This window comes from Orcinus orca, chromosome 13, assembly GCF_937001465.1.
Source record: "Orcinus orca chromosome 13, mOrcOrc1.1, whole genome shotgun sequence".
Lineage (NCBI taxonomy): Eukaryota > Metazoa > Chordata > Mammalia > Artiodactyla > Delphinidae > Orcinus > Orcinus orca.
In genome coordinates, this window is record NC_064571.1 from 57,412,041 (window position 1) to 57,422,649 (window position 10,609).

General features: G+C 37.0%; 1 long non-coding RNA gene and 1 other non-coding gene across 2 annotated transcripts; both read left to right on the forward strand.

The window, feature by feature from the left end:
- Positions 1 to 1,795: 1,795 nt before the first annotated feature.
- On the forward strand, positions 1,796 to 1,899 carry LOC117199505 (U6 spliceosomal RNA). Its single transcript, XR_004480755.1, has one exon. It is a non-coding gene; the product is annotated as a U6 spliceosomal RNA (small nuclear RNA).
- A 125-nt stretch (positions 1,900 to 2,024) lies between these two features.
- On the forward strand, positions 2,025 to 9,940 carry LOC125960822 (uncharacterized). The gene is made up of 2 exons (XR_007470883.1): positions 2,025 to 6,647; positions 6,692 to 9,940. It is a non-coding gene; the product is annotated as an uncharacterized LOC125960822 (long non-coding RNA).
- The last annotated feature ends 669 nt before the right edge of the window (positions 9,941 to 10,609 follow it).

Below are 10,609 nucleotides of genomic sequence, written 5' to 3' on the forward strand. Positions count from 1 at the left end.
GGCACACCTCAGAAACCTGGTTTTCAGACTTTTGATTCAGTACTCTTTGGACATACTTTTTTTTTTTTTTTTTTTTGGTAACTTCAGAAGGCATGAAGGATTTCTCTTAAAAATATTTTCTTTGGGACTTTGGGGCCCCTTTTTATAGGTCATATAAAAATCAGGGGCTTCCCTGGTGGCGCAGTGGTTGAGAGTCCGCCTGCCGATGCAGGGGACACGGGTTCGTGCCCTGGTCCGGGAAGATCCCACGTGCCGCGGAGCGACTAGGCCCGTGAGCCATGACCGCTGAGCCTGCGCGTCCGGAGCCTGTGCTCCGCAACGGGAGAGGCCCGCGTACCGCAAAAAATAAAATAAAATAAATCAGATGTTGCTTTTAGATGCTCTAGATGTCAGGAAGGAGGACTTGGGACCAGTGTATAGGGAACTCAGATTTTCAATAGAGTTGTTTTTTTAAATTAATTTATTTTATTTTTGGCTGCATTGGGTCTTTGTTGCTGTGCACAGGCTTTCTCTAGTTGCGGCGAGCGGGGAACTACTCTTTGTTGCGGTGTGTGGGCTTCTCATTGCAGTGGCTTCTTTTGTTGTGGAGCACGGGCTCTAGGTGCGTGGGCTTCAGTAGTCGTGGCACATGGACTCAGTAGTTGTGGCTCGCGGGCCCTAGAACGTAGGCTCAGTAGTTGTGGCACACGGGCTTAGTTGCTCTGCAGCATGTGGGATCTTCCCGGACCAGGGCTTGAACCCATGTCCCCTGCATTGGCAGGCGGATTCTTAACCACTGCGTCACCAGGGAAGCCCTTCAATAGAGTTTTTAAATTGCAAAACTTCACAGTTGTGCATTCATTCACATACATGCAAATAAGTGCAGTTATTTCATAGTTTATCATTGCATTATTTAGAAGGGCCAGGCTGAGAAATGTCATAACTGAAGAGGAAGTAACATGGGTTGAAACTTTAATGGAATGTTCTGGAAAAATTCCATTTTGGTCAGGGAAGTTTTCGTACACTTCTCTGTTTGTTCAGCATGCTTTCATATGGTGTTTTGCTTCCTGCCTTTCCAGACCCATCTGTACTTGGAGGACTGGGCATATCAGTTCTGCCCCTGAAAAGTAAACTAATAATTTGCTGCCCCATGCTGTTGAGCTTTCCATAGACTTGTGAAATGTCATCCACAAGCACGATTATATTGTCCCATTCTGTCATTAACTTTTATTTTTCTTTTAGCAATTCCACACTTATGCCTAAACTTTCAGATTTTTCCAATTCTCCCAGACATTCCCAATAAGCACTTAAACTTTTGACTGTTGGTGTAGCTCAATTGTGAGTTTATTATTTGTTACGGAATTGAATTGGATAATCTGCATTTATGCTATAATTTGAACAAATTAATTTTATGTAGCTTTGATGAGCATCCTTTGATTTATATTTTAAACTATCAACACTATACCAATATACACTTAGTGGATGAAAGCCAGAGGGAGTATATATTATTTGGAGTTCACCTACCAGGACTAAGTAATGCTATATCATTTATGTCTGGGGTAGTGCTTTTACTTAATTTATGCAGTGTTGTATTGAAACTAAAACTAAAATTTACCATGACTTTGTACTTGGTAGGTTTTCCCCTCCTACACTTCAGTTACTTTAATTGTTTTGAAATAATTCTATAATTCTGCCCATGACAGAGTGGAGGCCATTTGTAGTGTTTAATGTTATAAAATGTTTTTTTCTTTTTTCCATTAGAGAAAAGAAGTGTTAGTAATGACAGGTGTTTTGCTGTATTAAAATACAGGGATTTTTGCTCGCCCCAGCAGCACATATACTAAAATTGGAGCAATACAGAGATTAGCATGGCCACTGCGCAAGGATGACACGTAAATTCATGAAGAGTTCCATATTTTATTTTATTTATTTATTTTTTTCGTGGTATGCGGGCCTCTCACTGTTGTGGCCTCTCCTGTTGCGGAGCACAGGCTCCGGACGCGCAGGCTCAGTGGCCATGGCTCACGGGCCCAGCCGCTCGGACCGGGGCACGAACCCGTGTCCCCTGCAACGGCAGGCGGACTCTCAACCACTGCGCCACCTGGGAAGCCCCGAAGCGTTCCATATTTTAAAAAATAAAATAAAATACAGGGATTTATTCAACTTAACATTATTGCTTTTTAACTGTATGTTACAAACTTGATCTTGGAGCTCCAACGGAATTGCATGCTTTCCTTCTCTACAAAGCAGAGGGCAGGAGAATTTTACTTCCTTAGTGGAGAGCAGTATTTGAGTTTAAATCCTCGACTCTGATACAAGAGAATTGTGTGTGTGGCCATAGCTGTGCATATTTTTTTTCCTCATTTTTTTAGCCATAGCCACTCTTTCATATGAAACATTTGGAAGTAAAATGCAAAATTATGAAATCAATATAAGGCTTAGCTTTCAGGTCCATGTGAAAGGCTGTTTATGTTTGTTCATTGAACAGAAGTGGAAAGCTTAGATTTTTTTTTTGTTTTGAGATAAACTGCCTAACTTCTTACCTGTATTTTTTTCTCCTTTTTTCTTACCTGTATTTTTATTCATTCGATAATCTTTACCATTGGAAGGTTTTTTTAAAAAAATAGTAATAATACAAATTATATAAGTATAATATAGTTTTAAAATTAGAATAATGGGTCAACGTCCCCTTCTTGAGAGCTTTGGCTTACATAAGGGAAATCACCTTTAATTAGCTCTTCCAGTCACTCAGTGTAAAAAGGTCGGAAAGTAATCGAGCATCTGTATGTTTGTGTCTTTTTCTTAAATACAGTTTTTATTTATGCACTTTTCTGTGCTGCAGTGCGTGGCAGAGATAGGAGCATTGTAGCATGCAAGAAATAATTAGGTGCATCCCCTTTTTGTAATAAATAGGTTTCCAAACATTAGTATGAAAATTTTTTTTGTAAATTTCATCATATTTCATATACACCATAATGGATGTGTATAGGAATTCGGTTAGGGAATCCTTTTAACCTGTGAGTCATCCTTCTGTTGTGTTATTGTCCCCTGAACTATATGTTTTTTAGATTTTACTTGTCATGTATGTAAGAATGAGGTCTCTTGTGAAGAACATACTTGCATGGGGATCAGACTCATATCAAATTATGGAAAAGCTGCTATGTGTGAAATAAGATTTGAGGAATTAGAACATTTAACTTAATGAGAATTGTTATCAGCTAATTTTTATTAGCTTTTGGATGTGATTTCCTGATCCCCTCAAAAGTTTTCTAAGGGGTAGCTGGGGATGAAAGGGTGGATACCTTCTTTTTATTGCCTCTTCTAAATCTTTTCTGCCTTTCCCTTTCTCAGTTTAGTAATTCACATCTTATTCTGTTTAAAACCACACAAGTGAGGTTAAACATGTCTTCACCATGCCAAGAGGCAAGTGAGTGGCTAGGGAGGGGAGTGAGTAGTAACTGGATATTTGACTAAATTGATGGATCAATTGTAAGCATTGTGGTTTTGTTGATAAGCTTTAGGTGATTTTGGAAGGCTAGTTAGGGGAGTTAAAAAGTGGAACTAAATAAATATGAGGTGGTCTTAACAGTATATTTATGTATTTTTTACAAATTGAGATATAATTCACATACCATGAAATGTATCATTTTAAAGTATATAAATCTGTGGGTTTTAGTATACTCACAGAGCTATGTAACCATCACCACTAAATGTGCTAATTCTAGAACATTTTCATGTACCCCATACTCATTTGCAGTAACTCCTCATTCCTCCCTTACCCATCTCCTGACAACCATTAATCTCCTTTCTGTCTCTAGGGATTTGCCTATTCTGGACATTTTGTGTAAATGGAAACATGTGGCCCTTGTGTCCATCTTCTTTCACTTAGCATAATTTTTCAAGGTTCATCTGTATTGTAGCATGGATCAATACTTCATTCTTTTTATTGCTGAATAATATTCTATTGTATGGATGTACCACATTTTGTTTATCTATTTCTCTTTTGATGGACATATGTGTTATTTTTACTTTTTGACTGTTGTGAACAATGCTGTTATGAACATTCATGTACAAGTTTTTGTGTGAACATAGGTTTTTCATTTTCTCGGGTATATACCTAGGAATGAAATTCCTGGTCATATGGTAACACCATGTTTAACTTTTTGAGGAACTGTCATACTATTTTTCAAAGCAGGTGAACCATTTAGCATTCCCACTGGCAATATATAAATGTTCCAATCTCTTCACATCCTCCCCAACAATTATTCCTTGTCCTTTTTTTTTTTTTTTAAATAATAGCATCCTGGTCGGTGTGAGTTAATATCTCACTGTGATTTTGATTTGCATTTTCCTAATGACTGATGATGTTGAGCATCTTTTCATGTGCTTATTGATTATTTATATACCCTCTAGGGAGAAAGGTCTATTCAAATCCTTTGACCATTTTTTAAAAATGGATTTTTTTAATTGTTGAATTTTAAGAGTTCTTTATATATTATGGATACTGAACTTTATCAGATATATGATTTGCAAATATTTTCTCTCAGATGAAGGGGTTGTCTTTTCATTTTCTTAATGATATCATTTGCAGCATACAAGTTTTAACTTTTGATGTAGTCCAATTTATTTTTTCTCTTCTTTTTTGTGCTTTCAGTATTGTATCTTAAAGAACTCAAGGTAATGAAGATTTACTCTTCTGTTTCCTTCTAAAATTTTTATTGTATTAGCTCTTACTTTCAGGTCTCTGATCCATTTTGAGTTAATTTTTTATATATGGTGTGAGGTAGGGGTCCAACTTCATTCTTTGGGAGGTGGATATACAGTCGTCCCTGTATCATTTGTGGAAAAGACCATTCTTCCCACCATTGAGTGGTATTGGCATACTTGTCAAAAACTGGATGACCATAGATTTGTGGGTTTATCTGGATTCTCAGTTCTTTTCCATTGATCTACATGTGTACTCTTATGCCAAAACCACATAGAAGACTGTAGCTTTATAGTAAGTTTAGAGATCAGGAAATATGAGTTCCTCTTCTTTTACAAGACTGTTTCGGCTATCTGTGTTTCTTGCATTTCCATATGAATTTTAGGATCAGCTTGTCCATTTCTGCAAAAAAGGCAGTTGGAATTTTGATAGGGATTGCATTGAATCTGTAGATCAATTAGGGGAGTTTTTCCATCTTGACAATACTAAGTCTTCCGATCCATGGACACAGGATGTCTTTCCATTTATTTAAGTCTTCTTTAATTTCTTCCAATGTTTTATAGCTTTCAGTGTACAAGTCTTGTGCTTCTTTGATTTAATTTACCCTTAAGTGTTTATTCTTTTTGATGTTAATAAGTGGAATTGTGTTCTTAATTTATTTTTCAGAGTGTTCATTGCTAGTGTATAGAAATACAACTGATTTTTGTATATTGATCTTGTATCCTATAACCTTGCCGAACTTGTTTGTTAGTTCTAATCGATTTTTGAGGATTTTTTAAATTGTTTTCTATATATAAGATAATGTCATCTGCAAAGAGAGGTAGTTTTACTTTTTACTTCCTTTTCTTTCGTCTCTTGCCTAATTACCTTGGCTAGAACTTCTAGTACAATGTCAAATAAGAGTTGTGAGAATGGACATCCTTTTCTTATTCCTGATCTTAGAGGGAAAACTTCTAGTCTTCCGCTATTAAGTATAATGTTAACTGTGGGTTTTTCGTAGATGCCTGCGATCAGGTTGAGGAACTTGTATACCTAGTTTGTTGAGTGTTTTTATCATGAAAGGGTGTTGGATTCTAACAATGTGTTTTAATGAAGAGATGGGCAGATTTTCTTGTGAGTTGAGTTCTTGTACTATCTGTGTCAGGAAATAATTTTTTTTTTCTTTTTTTTTCTGTACGCGGTCCTCTCACTTGTTGTGGCCTCTTCCATTGCGGAGCACAGGCTCCGGACGCGCAGGCTCAGCGGCCATGGCTCATGGGCCCAGCCGCTCCGCGGCATGTGGGATCTTCCCGGACAGGGGCATGAACCCGTGTCCCCTGCATCGGCAGGCGGACTCTCAACCACTGCGCCACCAGGGAAGCCTAAGTCTGACTATCTTTTAATGGACAGAGCTCCACTGGCATTTTTTTTCATGAGTAATATTGCTAACGTAGTATTTGACTGAATACTACAGTTCTCTAATTTTGTACATATGCCCCAAGGGCCTTTGGTTAATGGCTACATTTTTAATAAATCTGAAGAATGTGCTGGGTGAATATTAATAATCTTCAATGGAAATGCAAATATCAAACCTAGTGGAGTTATGATCCTAGATTTTGGGCATGCTACATCTGTAATGTTACATGTTTACTAAAGATGTTTGGGAAAAAAAGGTTTCAAAGAGGTGTACTTTCCTACAAATGTATTCAGTACTATTCTTAACAACTGTTCTTAGAAATAATAGGATTTCCAATTACTAGTCATCGAATGCTTGAATAATAGCCACAATTCCTAAAATTTATAGAGCAATGTAAATTATGACAACTTTTTCTTAAGAAATAATGTACTAATGTTTCGTAATTCTTTTATTTTTGCTTAGTACTTTTATTAAGTATTCTGAAAATAAATCTCTGACCCTAGTTGGTCATCCCAAGAAACAAAATTTGCTAAGAGAAAAAAAAAGTATAACTAGCATACAGTATAAGTTAACTTATAAGTATAACTAGCATAAAGTATAACTATATACAGGGAAGCACGCAGGGCTCCAAGGTAGTAGGTATTAATTGTAAAGATGCAGCAGCAGCTGCCTGACCAAGTCTGGCAGTTCTGATGTCTCTCCTCCTGCCTCTCAGGGTTGGCATCACTCTCAGCAGTGTGGCATCTCTGCACCTCTTCCAGTATCTTCTCTGCTTGTTGATTTCCACTGGTTGAATCTATTCTTTTTTCCCTGTTCAAATTCCAGTATTAGCTTAGCCTTACCATCACACAGGTTGGAGAGTGGTCTTCCAAGCTTGGGGAAAGCAGTCTTTTTGAGGTGGAGATGTTGCTGTGGGCCGGGCAGCTATAGGAAGAACCATGATATGGTCTGCAGAGCTGCTGCACAGAACCACTCCCTGGGCCACCACGTTTATGGTTTTGCTGATTGGATGTGATGAGCAGGCAGTAGCAGGCACTTAGTGATTGGCCTTGTCTGGTGTGCTCAAAGGAGAAAGCTCAGCCAGAGCTCCAGGTGCGGTTGTGATTAGCCACAGGTGCAAGAGTGAATGGTCCTGTGGACAGAAGCAGTGGCTGGTTGAGGTGTTAGGAGAGCAGGGAGCAGTGGGCTGAGTTGGGGGTGGGACTGAAAAAACAAAGAAGCAGTGGCTGGTTTGTGGCTGTCTCTAGAGGTGCAAGTGTTTGAAGTCAGCGGTATGTTGGGTTAATTACTAAGTAAGCAGGTTTCTAGATGCCTTCAAACAAAGGAGCGCTTAACTTGGTATTTACACTTACCACTCCTTTCCTCCCACCCTCTGCTGTTAACCAATGTCAGGACAGTTTTGCAAAGAATCGAAAACTTGAGGGTGCTTTGTGCCTGTTCCTGTAGGAATTGACAGGAGGCTTCACAACCAGGTGATGCCTGACATCACTGTGGAAGTGGAATTCAGTGGTTGTGAATCTTTCTGGTTACTCTGTGTATTCCTCTTTTGATGGAAACTTCCATTTTTCCATCCACAATCTTAAATTCCTTTTGTTCATATGCCATCAAGGATGAGGTTACCAAAATGTTTTGCTCTTAAATTTTCCAAATTTGGGATATTATTTGTCATTATTGTTATTATTTATTCAGTTACATGGTCTAATTTTTTTGAACCCCATTTTGTTTTTCTTATGTTGATCTAATATAGAAATGTAATAAGCAATTCCTGCTGAACTTCCTTTAGAACAGTATTTTTCTAGAGTATTTGATTAAAGTATTCGGTGAAAATAATTAGAATATTTTTTCTTGTTAATATCACCGGGACTTAGACAGAGGAAATGAATGCTGTAATTGTCAAACTTAAAAAAAAATTTTACCTTGTCATTAGTTTACCTTTGTATTTAAGCATAATGAATACTGTCAATTTGCATTTTAAGGAAAAGCATTTTAATGTGAATACAGTTAGTAATCAGATTTTTCACTGAATGTCATTGCATCAAACCAATAATTAAAAATACTTTAAGTTTTTGGACTGTAAGACTAAGTTTTTGGACTAGAACAGAAATCTGGGGTATATTTTTTCCACTTTATGTAGTATTAATCATTTTTTCTCTTTTAGGGCCCCAAACTGATGGCTTACATGTTAATGCACTGAATGGCCTATGACAGATTTGTATTATCTCTCATTTTATACAGCCATTGACTGGAAATATCCAAAGATAAACGGTTACACTGTTTCTAACTTGAAAGTAAAGAATAGATCTACTTTTGTAAAGGTCATAGAATGTAGATTTTAAAAAATATATTATATATACCAAGTTATGGATTATATTCCATTTAAATTATTATGTAAAGGGGTATCTGTTTTGCCCTAAAAAGTACCTTACGCATTCAGTCTTCTTTTTTTTTTTTCCAACTTGCTTATTTATTTATTTATTTATTTATATTTGGCTGTGTTGGGTCTTTGTTTCTGTGCGAGGGCTTTCTCTAGTTGCGGCAAGCGGGGGGGCCACTCTTCATTGCGGTGCGCGGGCCTCTCACTATCGCAGCCTCTCTTGTTGTGGAGCACAGGCTCCAGACGCGCAGGCTCAGTAGTTGTGGCTCACAGGCCTAGTTGCTCCGCGGCATGTGGGATCTTCCCAGACCAGGGATCGAACCCGTGTCCCCTGCATTGGCAGGCAGATTCTCAACCACTGCGCCACCAGGGAAGCCCACCTTCAGTCATTTTTATATCACAATAGTTTAGCTTTATGTTAAAAAAATGATAGGAAAACTTTTTATTTGATGTATTTTAAAAATTTGCTTTTTCCTAAATTTAATTTTGCTCAGTAAACTCATCACCTCACTATCCCTCATGAAACCAAGTCCTCTCTCTTTAGTTAAGAATAGCTTGAATTTTGGTGCACATTTTTGCTACTTTCAGACCAAGTTTGAAGTAGCCTTATATCAAAGGTAGCCTTATGTGGAGAGCCTTATTGCAAAGATTTTAGAGTATTTAATTTCTAGTATTTTTTCTAGAATTCAGAATCTTGGGTATTTCTGGCCATATAAGAACTTTGAGAAGAGTTCTCTATTTAGTTTTTGGTGAAATATGTTAAGCACTTTGAGAATGTCCTTACACTTTCTGACAATTGTATTTATGTTAAGTAAAGTTATACCTCAGTTTTTCTGTTGAATTTTGTACTGTCATATGATAAAGTTCACCAATGAATAAATTGTTATGTATGTATGTGATAAAGATACTTGCCTTAAAATAGAGCACTCCTGTTTTGCAAACAGTCTACAGTCAAATCGTCTTTCCAGTTACTAATATTTCTGTGCGCCTGGTGAATGCAGGCCTGATTAAGTCCATGGAGGTAGGAAAGAAGATGGATATCTTTTCATTGTTAATAATCTGAACCTGGATTAAAAAGTATCTTGGACATGTAAAGATTTTATGGAAAAAATAATATGAGTGTTGTGTGGCGTTTACTCCTAAAGATAGCAAATGACTGAACAGATAAAATGCCCGTTGGTTTTAATCATTATTTTCATTGACCCTATTCTCAGTAGGAGTAGTGATTCAAAAATGTGTATGTCAGTTGTACTGTATGGTCTATACTTCTGCTGTGTATACATAACTACTGCTAATTGTCATCGTTAATGGCCATTGCCTTTATCATAGAGGGATCAGCCAATAGAGAGGGTAATTTGAATAGTAAAGATTGTGTCATAGTTTGGGATTTAAGGTAATAATAATTTTATTGTTTAGAAGCTCTTTTAGGAATGATGGTTTAAATGGACATCACTTTTATCTTCTAATAAAAAGATTCTTAAAATCAGCTCAATTTATGTGGCATAATTTTGTTTTCTACTTTAATATGGGATTAGTAAAGTATGCAATCATATGGGTCATAGCTTTTCTGATTCGGCTATGTGACTTACATATTTATGTCAAATCTTTAATAGTACCTATAAACGTGCATCAAATATTTAATTAATTAGTGGTTCCTTTAGTCCCTAAGGAAATATTTTATTTAAAAATAACTTTGTTATGATATACATATGTTGTATGTACATCTGAAAAAAATCTGTACAGCTTGACCATTTGAATAGTTAATAAATTTTGACTTTGAGAACCACCTACAGCTGATACTAAATACATGTTCCTGCCTGGTGTGTTGACTTCACTGATTAGTGTAATTCATTCTTGGTAGACTTATTTCCTTTTGTTTTGAACCTAAACTTCATTTTGCAATAGACCAATAGTGGATGAAGCACAAAAGGTGTCTCCTGGCTGTGATGGTGCCTCTCATGGTCGTGAGGCTGTGAATCGATCATTCGATCTTCTTCTGACCTGCTTTCACATTCTCTCTTTCTCCCTTTTAACTACTCTTCTCTGTGGTAAGAACATAAGTAATTATGTGAGGTAAGTTTCCAGTCGATGATGATGGGTACCTGTAGGCACGTAATATGTGTTGAGTTGAATAAAAAGTCTTGGACATTGAACC